At 38.0% G+C, this 17,687-nt stretch overlaps 1 long non-coding RNA gene across 2 annotated transcripts in view; it reads right to left on the bottom strand.

The window, feature by feature from the left end:
* Window positions 1–7,338: 7,338 nt before the first annotated feature.
* Window positions 7,339–17,687, bottom strand: part of LOC137149476 (uncharacterized) — a 71,359-nt gene continuing 61,010 nt past the window's right edge. Inside the window, exons 2-3 of one of the 2 annotated variants that reach the window (XR_010918785.1) lie at window positions 9,196–9,297; window positions 7,339–8,502 (exon numbers count right to left, since the gene is read on the bottom strand). This is a non-coding gene — a long non-coding RNA (uncharacterized lncRNA). The remainder of the gene's footprint in view (window positions 8,503–9,195; window positions 9,298–17,687) is intronic. The other variant, XR_010918784.1, reaches the window with a different exon arrangement.

The following is a 17,687-nucleotide window of genomic DNA, read 5'->3' as shown; positions in this document are numbered from 1 at the left end:
TACTGCTTATACTAAAAACCTCCATAAAGTGTTTGTACAAGAGATATAAAGGATAATGGAGGTTCTACAAGAAAGAGAGCAAACTGGGATCCCACTGCTGTAATTTAGAGCTAATCACATGAATGAAAATTGCAGGATTGGGTCTTAAAACTTTAAATAATCTATGAATCTATAAGCCTAGATGGGGACAGGGCTATTTTCCAAGTAGTGCCTCATGACAGCTCTTGAGGCAATTCCCCACAATAAGGGACAGTTCCTAAGCTGGTGTAAATTGGACTAACTCTATTGACCTCAATATACTAATTTACAACAGCTGAGGATCTTTGGCCTCATACATTCTAATAATGCCTGACATTTTTTTCTCTCTCTTTGGTTCACTATTTTTAGTAGAGTCAGCCTCTGATATCTCATGCAACAATACAGTGGGAAGGCATGCACACCTCCCTAAGAACAAGCTGCACCATTTTAAGCATTCATCTCCAGTGCACTCTTTGAAGAAGTAACCATTAAACATTCCTTCCTTTAGAGCAGAGGAATTAATAGCTGTTGCATTAAGTACTGCTTATATTGTTTAACAGTTAGTCTTTTATAATGTCAACTTAATGAGAATGCCAATCAGGAAGGTATACCGTATGCTAAGATGTGCAAATGAGACGTTAATTTAAGTGAAGATGCTGTCATTTTAAAATTGTGAGCCAGAGTGCCAATTTTGTGAGAACTTTTCAGGAAAAGGTGAATTTGAGAAATTGCAAAATACACATCCCTAAACATGCTCAGGCATAACTCTGTTTTATGTAATTTAAACACAAAGCACAGATTGGGTTCTTGATATCTTGAAATAGAACACACCTGTAATATGGGGATAATTAAAATTGACGAACTAAATAATAAAAGTCATGAATTACAGAAACAACACATAACTCTGCTTTTACAGGCATATTCATATGTAATAATTATTTTTCCTGCATTTTTGGACTAAGGTGGAAGCAGTGAATTCAGACCCTGTCTGGAAGGAACACATTGCATTGCTCTGTAGCAGCACATGTGAACGATTCATGAGAAACCTCTTAAATCCAGCAAAGCTGTGCAAACACAGAAGAATTTGGGAGAGTGGGGAACATGGAGGGTATGAACTAGGAGATTGAGTAGCCCAGCTCTGCATTCAGATCCTTATCCCATTGCCCAAAACTCAGGCGATACATTGAGTCACAGCTGCTGCACCTTTGTCACCTACACTAGACCTGGTCAGCAACGTTCTGATGGAATGTTTTTCCTTCATAAAATGCAGATTAGTCTGTAGCCTGATTTTATAGTTATTAATTTATTGAATAGGGTAATAGGTTTACCAATTGCTCTAATTAAAGGATTATGAGGTTCATGTCCTAAATCAGGCTTCAGGTGAGTTTTATAAGGACACCGGGTACAACACAGGAAGAATTCCAGTGATAACCAGTATTTGTATAGTTTTATAAATTTATTAAAATAACACAAAATAATAAACAAATGATTGATATAGAGACAATAAAATGAATAATCAAATGGATAATGGATTAATGCAATCTTAAATGTAAAGACTTATTTGATATATATATCTATGATATGCTTTAAACTAGTATACTCACACCCTTCCTGGACTTGGAGTTGAGTGGAATAAGCACCGCTTCAAAGCTAAGAGCTATAAGCTAAGACTAACATTACAACTTTAAGAATATAAAATAAAGAATGAATCTTAACACTAAATAAAACTTCAAGCAGGGATAGCTGACAGTCGACTGCTCCGATGAGCTGGATTTGATCTTACTTATACCCCCAAGAATATGGATCCTCCTTCCAGGCCCATACTTGGTCTTTCCACCTCCAAACTTTTGGGGTACATATAATCTATTGGCTACTAGGTTCGTACGTATTATTGACGTATCCACATCCTTTTCCAGGTGGTCTTTTATCTCACCTTTGTTATTTCTAGCTTATTGTGGGTTCTGTGGTGTTCTTTTAAAGTTTCTTGGGCGTAACCGGGGACAGCCCCTTTCCCTTTTAATGTCCCTTGACTTGTCTAGGGTAAAGGTTATGACCATATATGTCTTATCCTGTTCTACATTGATACTTATCTAAGCCAAAGGTTAAATATATATATATATATACTAACGGTAGCTGTCATCCAGGATGAGGCCTGTGATAGCTGTCATCCAGGATGTGGCCTATAAGGTACTTTTGCATTACAGCTGAATAAAATATATAATTGTATTATTTAATAATACAATTGTATGAAAATATATACGAAAAATATCTCTAATAATAATGCAAGCAAGCAGGCTAGTTCTATAGGCTACAAATCAAAAGCAAAATGTTTTGCAGAAACATTGATTTTAACAAACTTTTGTTTAAAAATAAACAAGTTTATTTTGTTTTCTTTTTAATTTAATTTAAAATAAAAATGAAAATCAGAACAAAATATTTCAGTTGACCCAAAATGAAGTGGTATGTGTGTGTTTTTCTTACTTTCAACATTTAATGCCACACAAAATTTTGAAACGTTGGTTTAGTTCTGTTTCTGAACAGCTTTTTGGTTTTTGTTTTAAATGGCAGAATTTCCCGTAAAATAGAAAGTCTGGTTCCTGCCCAGTTCTATTTGAAACATTTGACACAGTAGCTGTGAGACAGGTAAGATTTGTCTCCTCCTGGCTTAATGTAAAATAAATACAATTAAAATGGGAGTAGGACATTTTTGAAAATTGAAATATAAAGGGAAATTTTGTGGGGAAGGAGATCAGAAAAGGACTCTCTTCACAAATCTTAGCACATAAGAGACCTGATTCTTAGTTAAAGGATTAAGTGTAATTATGTATTTAGGAGGTTTTAACTAATTTACAAATCCTTGCCATGTGAATATCAGAAACAAAACAATCATTATAACAGTTAGCTTTTGTTTAAAAAAGACATTATATAGGAATATAGTAATCAGATCTTTCTATTTAGCAAGATGTTATCATATAACAGAGTGAGCATCATTACAAGACCTATGTCATTTCTAGTGATTTTATTAAATTGAGTGAAATTTCTGTATGCAAATATTTAACAGCCCAGGTATATCTATCAAATGTTAATATATTAAAAAAAAAAAAGGATGGGGTGAGCTGGTTTTGGTTTTTTTCCCACTAAGGTGAATGTAAGGAGAACCAATAAAAGGTAACCAAATATCTAAGTATCTATCTGTCCTCTGTCTATTTTGTTGGATATGTATTTCATGTTTTAATTTTTCCATAACCACAAACCTCCCATATTTTTTGAACCATGCCTCAATTGTTGGGCTATTTTTCTTTTCCAGTGAGAGGCTACCAGTAACTGAACAGCTACTAGTAGATGAGAGATTAAGTTTTCATTTCTCTTTGTATGACCATTCCCACTAGGAAGCCCCAGGAAGATCACCAACAATTTGTGATATTTGGTAATGGCTTGTATCCCAATACCTGCTAATGACTGGACATGTCCACCATATATACATAAAACCTCCCTCTTTGACTACAATTTCTCCAGCATTTATCCCTATTCATACTCTTTCTCTATTTTAATCTGACTGATGTGAGGTACTATTGAAAAAATATCAAATAATTTCTCTTTTTTTGTGCTACAGACTGAGGTTGCTGGACTTCTTTTTCAGCTCAAGCCCCATTCCTCTGGAGTAATTTGTCCATCGACATCCTTTTCCCAGCATGTCATGTATGGACACACTTTTGTTAGGAAAGCTGTCTGCAAAGACTGATATAAATTAGTTACCATTTTTTGTTTCCTAATTGACCAGACACCATCACTTCTGTTAAAATTAGCTTTCTAAATAAAACAGGTTCTCTAGAAAGTTGAGAAACATAATGCCTGACTTGAAAGTACTGGTAGTGAGCCAGTTAAAGTTGGTTTTGAACTCTAAATAAGTTAGAAAAGTTTCTTTACTAATAGCTGGCCAGCCTTGTGTACTTCATGGTTCTCCTAATCTTTGAAGCTCTCTAGTTCGTGATTTGGGTTAAGATCTGGATTATTTGCAATGGGCATCACTGGTGAGGGAAAAAATGGATCTTCTCTCTAGTTCTATCCCAAACTCATATAGTAGTCTTTGCTAAAAGAATGTTATGTAAATTTCTGGAAGGCATGATTTTTTTAAAAAAAATCTATGGTAGTCTAGCAATGTTTACACTGCTGCAATTTTCTTGTTCAATAAAGACCTAATGTTTGGCTGGGCTAGAGCACTCCCAAGCCACTACTGCTTTGAGCTGGCTTGCTTGATAGTTCCATAGAATATCTGGAACATCTACTCCTCCCTGTTTAATAGGTTTGTGCAAAGTATCTGCTCCAACTCTTGATCTTTTCTTATACAATATAAATTATAACAACATCCTCTGTATTCCAGTTAGGGTTTTATGTGGGATAATCACAGGAAGGTTTTGAAACAAGAAAGATATCCTTGGCAGGATATTCATATTGACTGTGGCTATTCTTCCCAACCAGGACATTGCATACTTCCCCCAACGTGCCAGATCTTTGCTGAAGTAGTGGTTTGACATTTAAATCATAGAACTTATCTACATTGTTTGAGATTTGAATTTCCAGGTATCTTGTAGAATTTGTTACCCATTTGTACCTATATGTTTTCTGGATGTGATTTTTCAGCATCTGTTAATTTATAACTTGTATTTCATATTTGGCACAATTTACTTCAAATCTAGATGCTTTCTCAAAGTCCTGGATTCTTTTAGAAACTAACTTCAGGGAAATATTTAGTTTAGATACAATTAATACTGCATCATCTGCATATAATGCTATCTTCTGATGTGCTCCTGCAAGTTTCATTCCTGTGGTGGAAAGGCTCTAGGGCCATTGCAAAAAGTAAAGGAAACAATGGATATCCCTGCCTAGTCCCTCTGTGTAGTTCTAAAAGGGGAGAATTAACCCCATTAACTCACACAACTGCTTTTGAGCTGGTGTAAAGAGTGAGCAGTTATCAATGTAAGGAACTGGAGGCCAAAGTCCATATGGGACAGGACTTGAAACAGAAAGTTCCACTCTGTTCTATCAACAGCTTTCTCTGTATCTAGTGATACCAAGAGAAACAGATCTTTTTTGAGTCTAGCATTACGGCTGATTCCAAGTACTTTCTGAATATTGTCTGATGAATCCAGTTTCATCTTGATGTATATAAGCTGAGAACGCACTCTGTAATTGGCTACCTAGTGTTTTTGCTAAAATCATTATATCATGATTCAACAGATATATGGGCCTATAGGAACTGCATAAAGTAAAATATTTTCCATTTTCAAGGAAAACAACCACAGTAGCTTCTTTCATAGGTTGTGAAAGTTCCTCCTCTAACAGGATAGAATTGAAGTTACTTCTCAAGGAACCCATTAATATCTTCTTAAACACCTTGTAAAATTCAACTGGGAAGCCTTCAGGTTCTGGTGTTTTACCACTTTTTATACTTGTTATTGCCTGTAGAACTTTTTCTTCTGTTATTTTGTTGTCTAAAATTTCATTATTAATATTGCTTATCTTTGGCAAACCTGCTATTTTTGAATAACTTCAGAGCTTAGATTATCTGAAGTTCAGAGATTTTTAAAATAAGCAGCAAAAGTAGCATATTTTATTAGGCTTTGTAGCTATCTTCTGCTAATTATTCTTAACTGGTGAAATAACATGTTGCTCTTGAATCCCATTAAACTTTTGAGACAATAGCTTATCACTTTTTATTTCCTTTTTCATAACATTTCTACTTTGTATAATTAAGGGCTTTTCAGTGGCTCCTGTAATCAACATATTAAATTTCTCTCTAATATTAGTTAATTGCTGATATGTTTTTTCTAAACCTGTATTTTTATGAATGTCTTGTAACCTTTCTAGCTGCTGTTCCAATTGAATTTTTTTAGCTCTTTTTTGCAATTTCTGCATATCAATTGATGCCTAAATATTTATTTATCTGCCTCCCACTGAAGGCCTTTTTTATACTGTCCATATCATTTGTGTGGAAATATTGAACTATGTCCTCTTTAATTGCTGCAACCAAATCTTTGCCTTGGAAAAGCAAGAAGTTCATTTTCCAATAAAGTGATCTTTAGAACGCAACACAGCTATTACTCCACTGGTGCATGATCTGACCATGTAATGTTGCCTATTTCTGCAGATCTTTGCTGCTTCATTAAGGATTTAGAACATAACATTAAATCTATTCTAGTGTATAACCAATGAGGGTGTGAATAAAATGTGTAATCTCTTTCCCCTGGGTGCAATTCTCTCCAGCAACCTCTGAGACTGAATTGTTGGCATAGAGAAGTCAATACTCCACCTGCTTCCCAGTCCCCCATGGTTTTTTTTTAATCATATCTGTCCAATAAGGAGTTAGGGAAGTCTCCTGCAAGTATAATTTCCCTTTCCCAAAGTGTTGCAGTGTTTTAAAGAAATCCTTAATTTTTATTTTTATTTTTTTTTTGCTTTTGGTTGTGAGCATACACTGACCTCATTGTTGTTATTAACCCAGCAAATGTGCCCTCCAACAATATAAATCATCCCTCTATCCTTACGTTGTGGTTTAATCCAAAAAAGTATGTGTTTAGTTAATATTATACACCATCCTCTTTTTTTTAGCTGAAGCAAAATATGTCTGTTGAAACTCATTACATTTCATGATCGTAATTTGTCCCTCCAGAAAATGAGTTTCTTGAAGTAAGAGTAGATTTGTTTAAGTACTACCAGGGCCTTTTTTCCTTTTGATGACATTATTTAGCACTTAGAACTTCAAAGATGTTTCTTTAAAAGGAAGAGACACTGAGAGTAACTATTTAACTTATGGAAAAATCTCAAATTAGTGTGTTTCTATACTGTTTGATGGCACGAACCCTTGTGTTGCCTGTGTCTCTTGTTTCTAACTATGCTGAATATCACTTGGTTTCCATTTGTAAACTTCCATATCTACTTTTTGTATTAATTTCCTCCTGACTCTCCAGTTCCTTCCCCTCTTTTGTATTCCCTTTACTCTAAATCCACAAATAAAATTTCAACATAACATGTAAAACAGTCCCCAAACAACTGCACCCTCCCCATAAGCACTTGGATGACTTGTCTTGCAATCTAAAGGAGATACATTCTCCACCTATGGAATCTTATCCCTTGCCCTTAGGGAAAGATAGATCTGATCATCTAAATTACAGGCAGGATTAACACAGAACCCATAAAGGCTCCATATCTTCCCCTCTCTATTTTCTCCAATCTCCTCTAGGCTTAAAATGACCCCCACCCCCCACCCCCAACCCCCACTTATTATCTTTTATTTCCTCTACATTTTAGAATACAGAACAAAGCTATTACTAATCCTTCCCCAACTTAAAAGTAAACTACATACTATTTTCTTTATAACATTTACATAGTTACTAGTTACTTTTGTGTTTGTTCTTGGTGACTAACAAGAAGTCCCTTTGTGGTTAGGTTTTGGATTACTACTCAGAAATCTGGTTCTCTTGTTCAGCTTTGCTTCTGTCATTGCCAGTATGGTCACTAGAGTTTTTTGTCTTTTCTTTTCCCTGGATTTCACCATCTTATCTGTAGTTACTAGTTACTGTAGTTACTGGAGAGTCTTCTTGTACATCTAAGATTTGGATTTCTGTCCTGAGCAACTGGAGTATTTTTCCTGTTGACACAGTCTTTTATTGTATGATGCTGATTCTGGAATCTGAATGAAAGTTTAAATTGGAATCCCTATCTATAGCAGATATCTGCCCTCCTAAGTGCTGCTGTAATTTCCCCAGCTCTCTCTTCTTTTTTAAAGTTAGAGCAGAAAAATCGTGGAAAATATGCAGCTTGTGGCTTTTGAGTATGAGCTCTGAATGTGCTTTGGGGTTTTTTTCATAATTAAATTTTCCAGCTGATAATCATGACATTTCACAGTTAGGTCTCTGGGCTTATTATTATGAGGCACAGGTAGGAGGCGCAGTGCCCAGTGTGCGCTCTCAACTTTTACCTCTCCCAGAGAGCTCAGATGTAACAACTTCATAATTAAAATGGTTATGTACTGGACTGGGTTTCTTCCTTCAGCATTTTCAGGCAGTCCCTTAATTGTGATGCTGTTCCTTCTTGATCTGTTTTCTGTATTGTCCGGTTGAAGTTGCATCTCTCTCTCTCTCTCTGTTCTATCAGTGCCATGCAGCTCTGTTTCTCTCTCACTTGCTTTTTTTAGAGCTGTCTCTAGCACTGTGACTTACTCTTCCAGGTCAGCAACTTCCTTCTTTACTGTGAGAAGCTTGGTCGTCAGATCATCTCTCATGGCCTTAAACTCAGAGGTCATCCCCAGAATATTTGCTTTGGTAGCCATTTGATTTTCTGCAGCTCTGGCATTCCTGCCTGACTTGGCTGCCATGTGTTCAGCTGGCATCAGAGGTTTCTACATGCTGTGGCCCAATATTCTTAGTGAGGTATCTTTTTAAATTTTCAGATTTTCTTGGAGAATCCATCCTCTGCAACACTGTTCTTTTCGGGGGAGGGAGGGAGAGAAGGTAACTGAGTAAGATTTAGGGGTGGGGGGGGGTCGGTCAGCAGACTTCAGGCAGCCATGCTATTCTGGCCCCCTGCTGGTCCCTAAATGCTTTTTATTTGCTGCTCTGGCAGCATAGTAGGGCTTTGAAGTGGGCATAAATGCCCCCACCTGTTCTTCCCAAGAACACTTCCTGCACAAAATTCCTACCTGCCCAGGGCAGAGCTGCCATAAGGACTCTTTGCATTTGCCCTGCTGCTGGCTCCTGGCCTAGAGGGTGGGTTGGAAGTGTGGCCAGAGAGCACTTTAGTATGGCTATTCTCTGCTTTGTAAGGCGGAATGGGGGAGCAGTGCATAAATTAAAGCATTTCTGCTCTAACTTTCACTAGGGGCCAGATAGGCCCCACATTACAAGGCAAAAAAAGGTGGCTTAAAACTATCTTTGCTCCACACCACCCTGCCCCAAATACAGGAGTAACTGATAACCTGATCCATCATTTAGAAATTCTCTGAACATAATATGTGAGTAGCTTTTTTTGATTATGCACACTAACATCTAGGGAGTAGGTCATCAGCAGATTGTTGTCAAGGTCAGAAAGGACTCTCATCCACGTGCCCACCCCAGTACATCTTAGTACTGAATAACTTGCTAGATGCATTTGAGGAGGTCTGACCTGTGAGAGGCTCACCTTCCTCTGAAGAATTATGGTATCAGCCATTGCAGGTAACAGAATTTTGGACCTGATGGATCAGTAGAGTGATCTGTAATGGTAAGTCCTATATTGGTAGCTCTAAAAGAGTGAGGGGATAAAAGAGAATATATGAAACCAAAAGATAGCCGCATCTTTGGGCAGAACACCACTTATGAGCAATTTAGCATTCCTCTTGTCCCCACAAAGCATAGATTTTATATTTCAGCATCATACACAAGCTACGGTGATATTTAAGTCACATGGAACATTTCATTCCACTAACAAATGAGTTCATCATGATTCATATTACAGTAAATACTGAATGGACCATTACATTAAAGTTATTACCACATATTTATTACTATTATTAACATTATTATTCTAATATGAACTCATCTATATGATGCCTGAAGCCTACATCATGCACACACTGTATTCCTGCATAAGTATTATGCTTTTGATTCTCTTAGGCAGTGATTTTTAATTTAACAGTATCTCACTCATAGCCTCAGTCACACATCGTTCTCCTATGCTTGTTTAAGTGTTGTATGGTTTTATTTAAAGCCATTTTTTCCTGAGAGAATATTATTGTTGGGTAGGCAAGCTGAGGTGAAACAGGTGTGTGACTTTTCTTCCTGTGTCCCTTTCTTTCTCTGATGACAGAAAAACACTACCTTAAAGTACTGTTTGTGGTCTATGAGCCATAAAAGTGGGAAAGAAATTCTTTTTTTAGTGAACTATAATCTCAAAAGAATGATAATGGCAGCATGGCCACTTCTGTAATCATCCCATGACAATAGAATGATCTTTCCCTTGACACGTGCCTGAATTCAACCATGGCATCCTGTAGGGCAATACTGATTATATGTGATAAGCTTTTCAATTTAAATTATGAATATTGTCTGCGTGGAGTATTTTTCTTGTTGTCCATAGAGGGGATATGACTATCACAACTTTATGATCACTTTTACTAGCGGAATTAATTTTATTATAAAAAGTAAGCCTAGATTAACCCCCAATTCTGACACTAGAAAAGCAATGGAGAATGGGCCAAACAAACAGTTCCTTGCAGTTTCTAACAATCCAAACTTAAGGCCCAGTCCTGGAAACATGTAGCCAACTATGAGTTTTATCCTGGCCCTGGGATTACCCATCGCTTGTAGTATATGAGCACTTTCCATATAAAATTCAATAGCAACAGAAAAGTCCCTAGTGAATTTCATGGAGTCTCTGGCACATCTCCCGCTTTGTGATCAAACCTCTGCTTGGGTAGCAATTTGTTTTTTTGTTTTTTTTTAAAACATCTTATTAATTTACCCAGAAGGGGCATGGTTGCTTGGGTAAAAGGGAGTGTCAATGTTGTGAGAGTCCCACTTATAATGGAAAAGCATTTTTAAAGAAGAGGAAGAAGATTTTTGCAGTATTTCCTAAAGATAGTCAGACTCTGAATTCTCCTGGTCTCCCGTGGAAGATTGTTCCTTAGCCAAATCCCTTTGACCAATAATGGTTTGTCTCAAGCTCTCATGTGCAATGCATCCTGAACTGCATTGTCATAAGATCATAAAACGGCCATACTGGCTCAGATCAATGGTCCATCGAGCCCAGTATCCTATCTTCCAACAGTTGCCAATGCCAAATGCTTTAGAGGGAATGAACAGAACAGGCATTCGAGTGATCAATCCCCTGTCATCTACTCCCAGCCTCTGGCAGTCAGAGGCTAAAGACACTCAGAGCATAGTGTTGCATCCCTGACCATCTTGGCTAATACCCATATCCTCTCTGAATGTCTCTAATTCTTCTTTGAACCCTGTTATAGTTTTGGTCTTCACAACTTCCCTTGGCCACAAGTTCCACAGGTTGACTGTGCACTCTGTGAAGTAATGCCTTTTGTTTGTTTTAAACCTGTCCCCTGGTTCTCAAGTAAATAATGCTTCCTAATTCATTTTCTCCACACCATTCATGATTTTATAAACTTCTATCATATCCCCCCTTAGTAGTCTATTTTCCAAGTTGAAAAGTCTACCTTTTTTGTCTCTCCTCATACAGAAGCTGTTCCATACCCTTTATCACTTTTGTTGCCCTTCTGTACATTTTCCAATTCTAAACAAATCTTTTTTGAGATGGGGTAACCAGAATTGCACACAGTATTCAAGGTGTGAGTGTACCATAGATCTATATAGAGTTATTAAGATATTTCCTGTCTTATCTATTCCTTTCCTAATGGTTCCTAACATTCGGTTAGCTTTTTTGACGGCTGATGCACATTGAACCAATGTTTTCAGAGAACTATCCACAATGATTCCAAGGTCTCTTTCTTAAGTGGTAACAGCTAATTTAGACCCCATTATTTTGTGTGGATTATTGGGATTATGTTTTCCAATGTGCATTATTTTGCATTTATCAACACTGAATTTCATCTGCCATTTTATTGCCCAGTCACCCAGCTTTATAAGATCCCTTAGTAACTCTTTGCATTCTGCTTTGGACTTAACAATCTTGAGTAATTTTGTACTGTCTGCAAATGTGGCCTCCTCACTTTTTATTCCTTTTTCCACATCATTTATGAATATGTTGAACAGCATTGGTCCCTGTATAGATCTCTGGGGGACACCACTATTTACCTCTCCCCATTTGAAAACAGACTATTTATTGCTACCCTTTATTTCCTGTCTTTTAACCAGTTACTGATCTATGAGAGGATCTTCCCTCTTATCCCATGACCACTTACTTTGCTTAAGAGCCTTTTGTGAGGAACCTTGTCAAAGGCTTTCTGAACAGCCAACTACCCTATATACCCTTGTCTACATGTTTGTTGATCCCTTCAAACAATTCTAATAGCTTTGTGAGGCATGATTTCTCTTTAAAAAGCCTTGTTGACTCTTCCCCAACAAATTGTGTTTGATAATTCTGTTCTTACTATAGTTTCAACCAATTTGCCTAAAACTGAAGTTAAGCTTACCAGCCTGTAATTGCCAGCATTGCCTCTGGAGCCTTTTTAAAAAAATGCTGTCAGATTAGCTATCTTCCCATCATCTGATATAGGAGCTGATTTAATTGATAGGTTACATTACACACTTAGTAATTCTGCAATTCATATTTGAGTTCCTTCACAGCTTTTGAGTGAACATTATCTGGTCCTGGTGACTTATTACTATGTAATTTATAAATTTCTTCCAAAGCCTTCTCTATTGATACTTCATCTGAGGAACTGCCCCAGACTGTCACCTAAAAAAAGATTTGTCCCACAAATGTTTCAGTAGTTCAGAGATTGAAATTCAGTCTTTATTGTATCTGGGGCTTGATCCATTCATTGATTTGAATATTAGGACCAAAGCCTTAAACTGGTATCAGAAACTGACTGGGAGCCAGTGGAGAGACTTGAGCAAAGACCTGATGTGCTTATGGCTGCTTAAGCCATAGAGAAGTGCTACACTCTGTATCAGATGGATCCTCTGCATCATCTTCACATACGGTCTCAAAAACAATGAATTATAGTAATGCAGCCTGGAGATTACAAACATATTGATCACTGTGGCCAAGTCCTCATCAAAGAAGAAGGGACTGAGTTTCTTAGCAAACTGGAGATGAAAAAAGGCACGCAAGCTTAGTGAGAAGTTGCACAGGACACTGAGGCTTCATACTGCTTCAGTGAACTGGGGCTATATGTCTTTGACAGAAATGTAACAGAGTGCTGTGAACCCACAGCTGGGCCAGCACTCTGATTACTTAACACCACTTAAACTTAACTTAAACTTAACTTAAACACCAGTTAATTCTGCCCTTTCCAAGGGTGGATCTGACTGTGCCTAATTTGCAGATTACATTTGGGATTTGGGAGGACAAAAGAACTAATTAGTCCATTATGATAGAGAATTGAAGAAGGGATATGAAGGATGTGCTGGGGGAGGAAGAGAGGCAGGCTACCAGCGATAGAAGGAATCTCTTGGTAGAGAGGCCTCTTCTTGGCAGAGAACTGAGAAAAAACAAAGTATAAAAATATATTGTGCATGAATCGGTAAGGTAGTTGGTAAGAGCAAATATAACAAAAAAAAAAAACTGTACTTGGGTGTTTAACAATGAAATATCTCCATATTGTCTGTGTAGAACAGAAGAGAGTTCTGGTACCTTGCCTAGTCACAAGAAGGTGGAGATGTTTTCTGTCCTAGTTCTTTAGTTTCCTCTTTCCAACCAACACCACTTCAGTTTTGCCTGGATTCAGCTTGAGCCAGCTGCTCTTCATCCAAGAGCTCATTTCCTGCAGGCATTTTGACATCTTAGTGGTGGCAGTGAAAGCATCAGTTGAGAATGTGATATCTCAATGTCATTATCATACTGCTGACAGATGAGCTCAAGGTGTCTCACATAGATATTGAAAAGAAACGATCCCTGCAGGACCCAGCAGGTGAGGGAGCTCACAGAGGAGCAGTAATTACTCATCACCACTCAGCTCTACAGGAGAGAAACTGGAGCTACTCTAGTGCTGGGCAACCTACTCCGATGTAAATGGGTTAGCATTATTATTTTTCTTGTGGTCTATGATATCAAATACTGCAGAGAGGTCCAGGAATATGAGCATGGAGATCTTGCTTGTGTCCTTAGCCCTAAGGAGAAAATCTTTTGTTCTTCTAGAGAGGTTTGTGTTTTGTCCTGGTATGAACCCTGATTGTTCAGCATCTAGGGATATTGGCTGATATCATGTGTTGGAGCTATTACTGGCTTAATTACTTTGCCAAAGAATGAGAAACTGGATGGTTCCTGTTCAAGTCAATGGAACTTCTCAGATATGTGATAACTATATAAGATGAGTGTTTATAGGTCTGAGATCTTATTTTAATTCCAGTGAGTACCCCGTGTAGAGAAAAATAAAGGTTTCCTGACTTAAACATGGAAAATATTAGACTCCTAATAATTGAAGAGACCATTTGCTGAACTCTGAAGAAAAATAGCTTATTCAATTATTGTTGTCTGGAGCTGGTTGAAAAATGGGAACACTTTTGCACAAGATTTGTTCCTATATTTCAATGTAGTCTCAAGGGAAATGCTCTCTAACTGCTCCTAGAAAAGATGCCACTTTTATGATCTTATATTGTATAGTACAAGTCTTCCTTTTCAGTTTCTGAACCAGATTCTAGCATTTCTGAGTAGAACGCCAGGTAACAACACATTGCTAGGGTAGCAAAAGAACAGCACATCAGCTTTAAAAAGCCTGCAAATGGTGACTTTGAAGGAAGAAAAATATCATCATGTTCTAATTAACAATTTATTTTTCTTGATTTGTAGGACTGGGAAAAATCAGAGATTTTCAAGTTTTTGAATTCCTATGCACTTAAATATTAAGCAGATGTCAGACAGTTTTAGCAAGGGAAAAATAAGCCTACAGCCTTATTCTACTTCCCCTCTACAACTGATAAGCTCAGTGTGTGATTTATTAACGAAGTAAATATTTGTATCGGACCTGTTGTTTGAATGGAAAGAACATGCATTCTACAGTGAATGCTAAGGGCTCATAACTCTGTTAGATGGCACAATCACATTGAAGGAAAGGAGGGCAAGAAAGACTCCACTCAATCAACGGCACTCGGAGGTATTCTGCCTGTAGCACAGGGGGACTGTGCTGCAAGGTAGCTTCTACCCTGCCTTTTTGTGCTGCATTGTTACCTTGAAGCAGGTGAAGCATTCTGATTGATTAAGTATTAGTTTTAAACCGAGCTATGATGCAGTCACAGACCGTTCCTTATTTGTATTTATGAGAAGTTACATTGTGGCAGTTTTCTTAAAATCCACTGCTGGATACATCTGCTTCCAAATGCAGTACTTTTGGAAGTCAGGATCTCTGTCAAGCTCCCCATGAAGTCAATAAAAGTGTTGCCATTTGCTTTTGATGGAAGCAGGATAAGAGCTGTCTAATTTAGGGAGTGATTTAGCTTCTATTCAAGTAAAAGAGAAGCAGGCATTGAAGGCCATAATAATACCTACCTCCATATTGTGCTTCTCAACAGTAGATCTGAAAGCACTTTACAATGGAGGTGTCACTGTCCCCAGTTTACAGAGACAGAGGGGAAGGGACTGCCCAAAGTCACACAGCTGGCACATGACTGAGCTGCAATAAAACCTAGGTCTTCTGAGTCCCAGTCCCATGCTCTGTTCATAGGCAGACTGCCTTTCTGCCACATGACATGAGTAGTTTCAGAATCAAACCTGGACAGCCTGCATTGAGCAATGCAAAGTTACCTTTTTTCAGCTCTTATCACACCGTTAACTTATCATAAATGTCTCCTCACATAGCTATAGGGAAGAATCTCTCATACTGTTGTGTGTTAATTTTCTGAAAACACTTATTTTAACGTCAACAATTGCCTTTTAGGCAGACTTTTAGCAGAGATCTACTACCCAAAAGGTGTAATCATTGGGACTAAGCATTGGCCATTTGACCATCCTGTGTGGATGGCTGTGTTTTTTAATTACATATTTTTAAATAGTTGAGGCATCTATATTTTTCTCCAAGAGGAATTGTATAGACACATCAATCCGATCTCTCCCTCTCCTTCCAACTCCTCATTCAATCATCGTGTTTCCTCCAGGAACTGGCTCCCAATCATCTCCCACCCACATTTCCCTCACTGCTTTGCAACCCCAGTCCAAACCTCTCTTCCTCCCAGCCTCCTTGCCCATCCCATCCCTACCTCTTGTGCATCCCTCATCTCAGCTCCCATGTCCACTTTCCCCAGGCTCCTTGTGTCAATCTACTCCTTTCCCATCTCCCAGTCTGTCTTTTGTCCCCTCTGCAGTGGTCAGGCAGCTGTCTCTACCACACTGCCTCAGCACTAGCAGAGGGTCATTGAGTGTATGGGTGAGACAGGGTTCCTTCCCTCAGTTCCATTGCCCAGTCCCACCTGGTTGAGAGCACCCTGGAGCAGCAATTATAGGGAAAGTCTGGTCTTGTCCCTGTAAACCTGTGGCTAATCACTGTGGGGATAGTGCATGCGTAATAGGTTCAACACTAGGAGATCTGAGGGGCTGAAGCATGCTCATTGAGGAAACATTCTTCAGAGATTTCAGCTGCTAACCTAGTCTACTGAGCATGTGCAAAAAGATTTTTCAAAGACTCATAATTTAGCCAAGTTTGGGCTGATTAACTTAACTACAACAAAATTCCCTGATACAAAGGCTAACCCATGCCAAATTTTAAGTCCCTGCTCCATAGCATGGGGGCACTAGCACTTTCCAAGAAAAGATTGCTTTAAAATAATTGAAAAATGTATTTTTCCCTGGTGGTGTTCTCAGACATGGCTGAGCTGCTTTGGCTGAAACTTTCAAAATAAATTTAACCCAGAAGACACTTAGCATGGAAACTTTCAGTCCCCATGGTTAAAGTTTGGCAAGGTTATCAGCATCATAAAAAAGAATTTTATAACAAATGTTGGACAGCCTTAATAATAGGCAGTACTCTCAGCCTTGCCTATAAAACACTCTAGCAGGGAGCTCCCAAAAATGATAGGAAATTTGCCTACTGCTTTTCCACTCCTCTCAATGGTCAGGCAGTGTTGCTCTGACAAGGGAAAAAAGAACCTCCATTTCCTTTCTGCCTGTCAGATTGTTAAATGCAAGGAATAAAATTGTGGTGATCTCCTATAAGAGCAAGGGAGGAGGGGTGGCAGGAAGGGAAACTTCTTTTGTACACAGAAATGAGCCCCAGCAAAGCTCACAAACCATTATACCCAAGTTCATTAATAATTATATTAAGCTGGTTGCTATTAAAATATTTAGCACTTTCCCACTGCCTCAATCAGTAATGTCCATAAGATTATCAATCGTCGTGCAGAGCACTAAATCAGATTTCACTTCAATTAAAACCTCTTTGGATAAGCTTAATTACATATGAGCAGGAAGTCCAATTACAAAATTAGCAGTGTTTCAGACATATGAAGCCTATAGTAGGTCTAGCTGGGCTGCACTAAGAACTAAAAGTGTCTCACTCTTACTTTATTGGAGGACACATTTTACTGCAGGTCAGTGGGAGACAAAATCATTTGCAAGACCGGAGCAACATTTTCACTTTGGTGGAAAGAAATATAAAACAAAGCAAGTCAGAAAAAAAAAGATTCATATCATGGACATACGATGTGGAGCATAATATTGATAAATATTTTTAAGAGGTCATTTAAGATGTGACTGAGTATAGTGGTGGCATGTGCTTTTCCACGATATTAAATTCCTTTTAGAAAAAGGTGAACAGGATAGTGTATGTAATGAGGTACACAAGCTCTTGTTTCTAGGCTGCTGATTCAAATCAATGATGAATAAAGTTATATGATTTCTTGAGATATATATGGCCCTCCTTATCCTTAAATTGATCTTCAATCTGAAAAAGTACATGTTTAGTAAATATATCCCAAACACCACTGTGATCTCGTTGGCAGTTTCAATCACTTTCAGCTATAGAGGTTGTAACTCCCTAAAGTCTGTACTGGAGGGTTAACACCACAGGG

This window comes from Emydura macquarii, unplaced genomic scaffold (genome assembly GCF_026122565.2).
Source record: "Emydura macquarii macquarii isolate MOO-44397 ecotype Brisbane River unplaced genomic scaffold, CSIRO-AGI_Emac_v2 contig_75, whole genome shotgun sequence".
NCBI classification, from domain to species: Eukaryota; Metazoa; Chordata; order Testudines; family Chelidae; genus Emydura; species Emydura macquarii.
The sequence above is the reverse complement of the archived record's forward strand: the minus strand, read 5'-3'. Positions and strand labels throughout refer to the sequence as shown.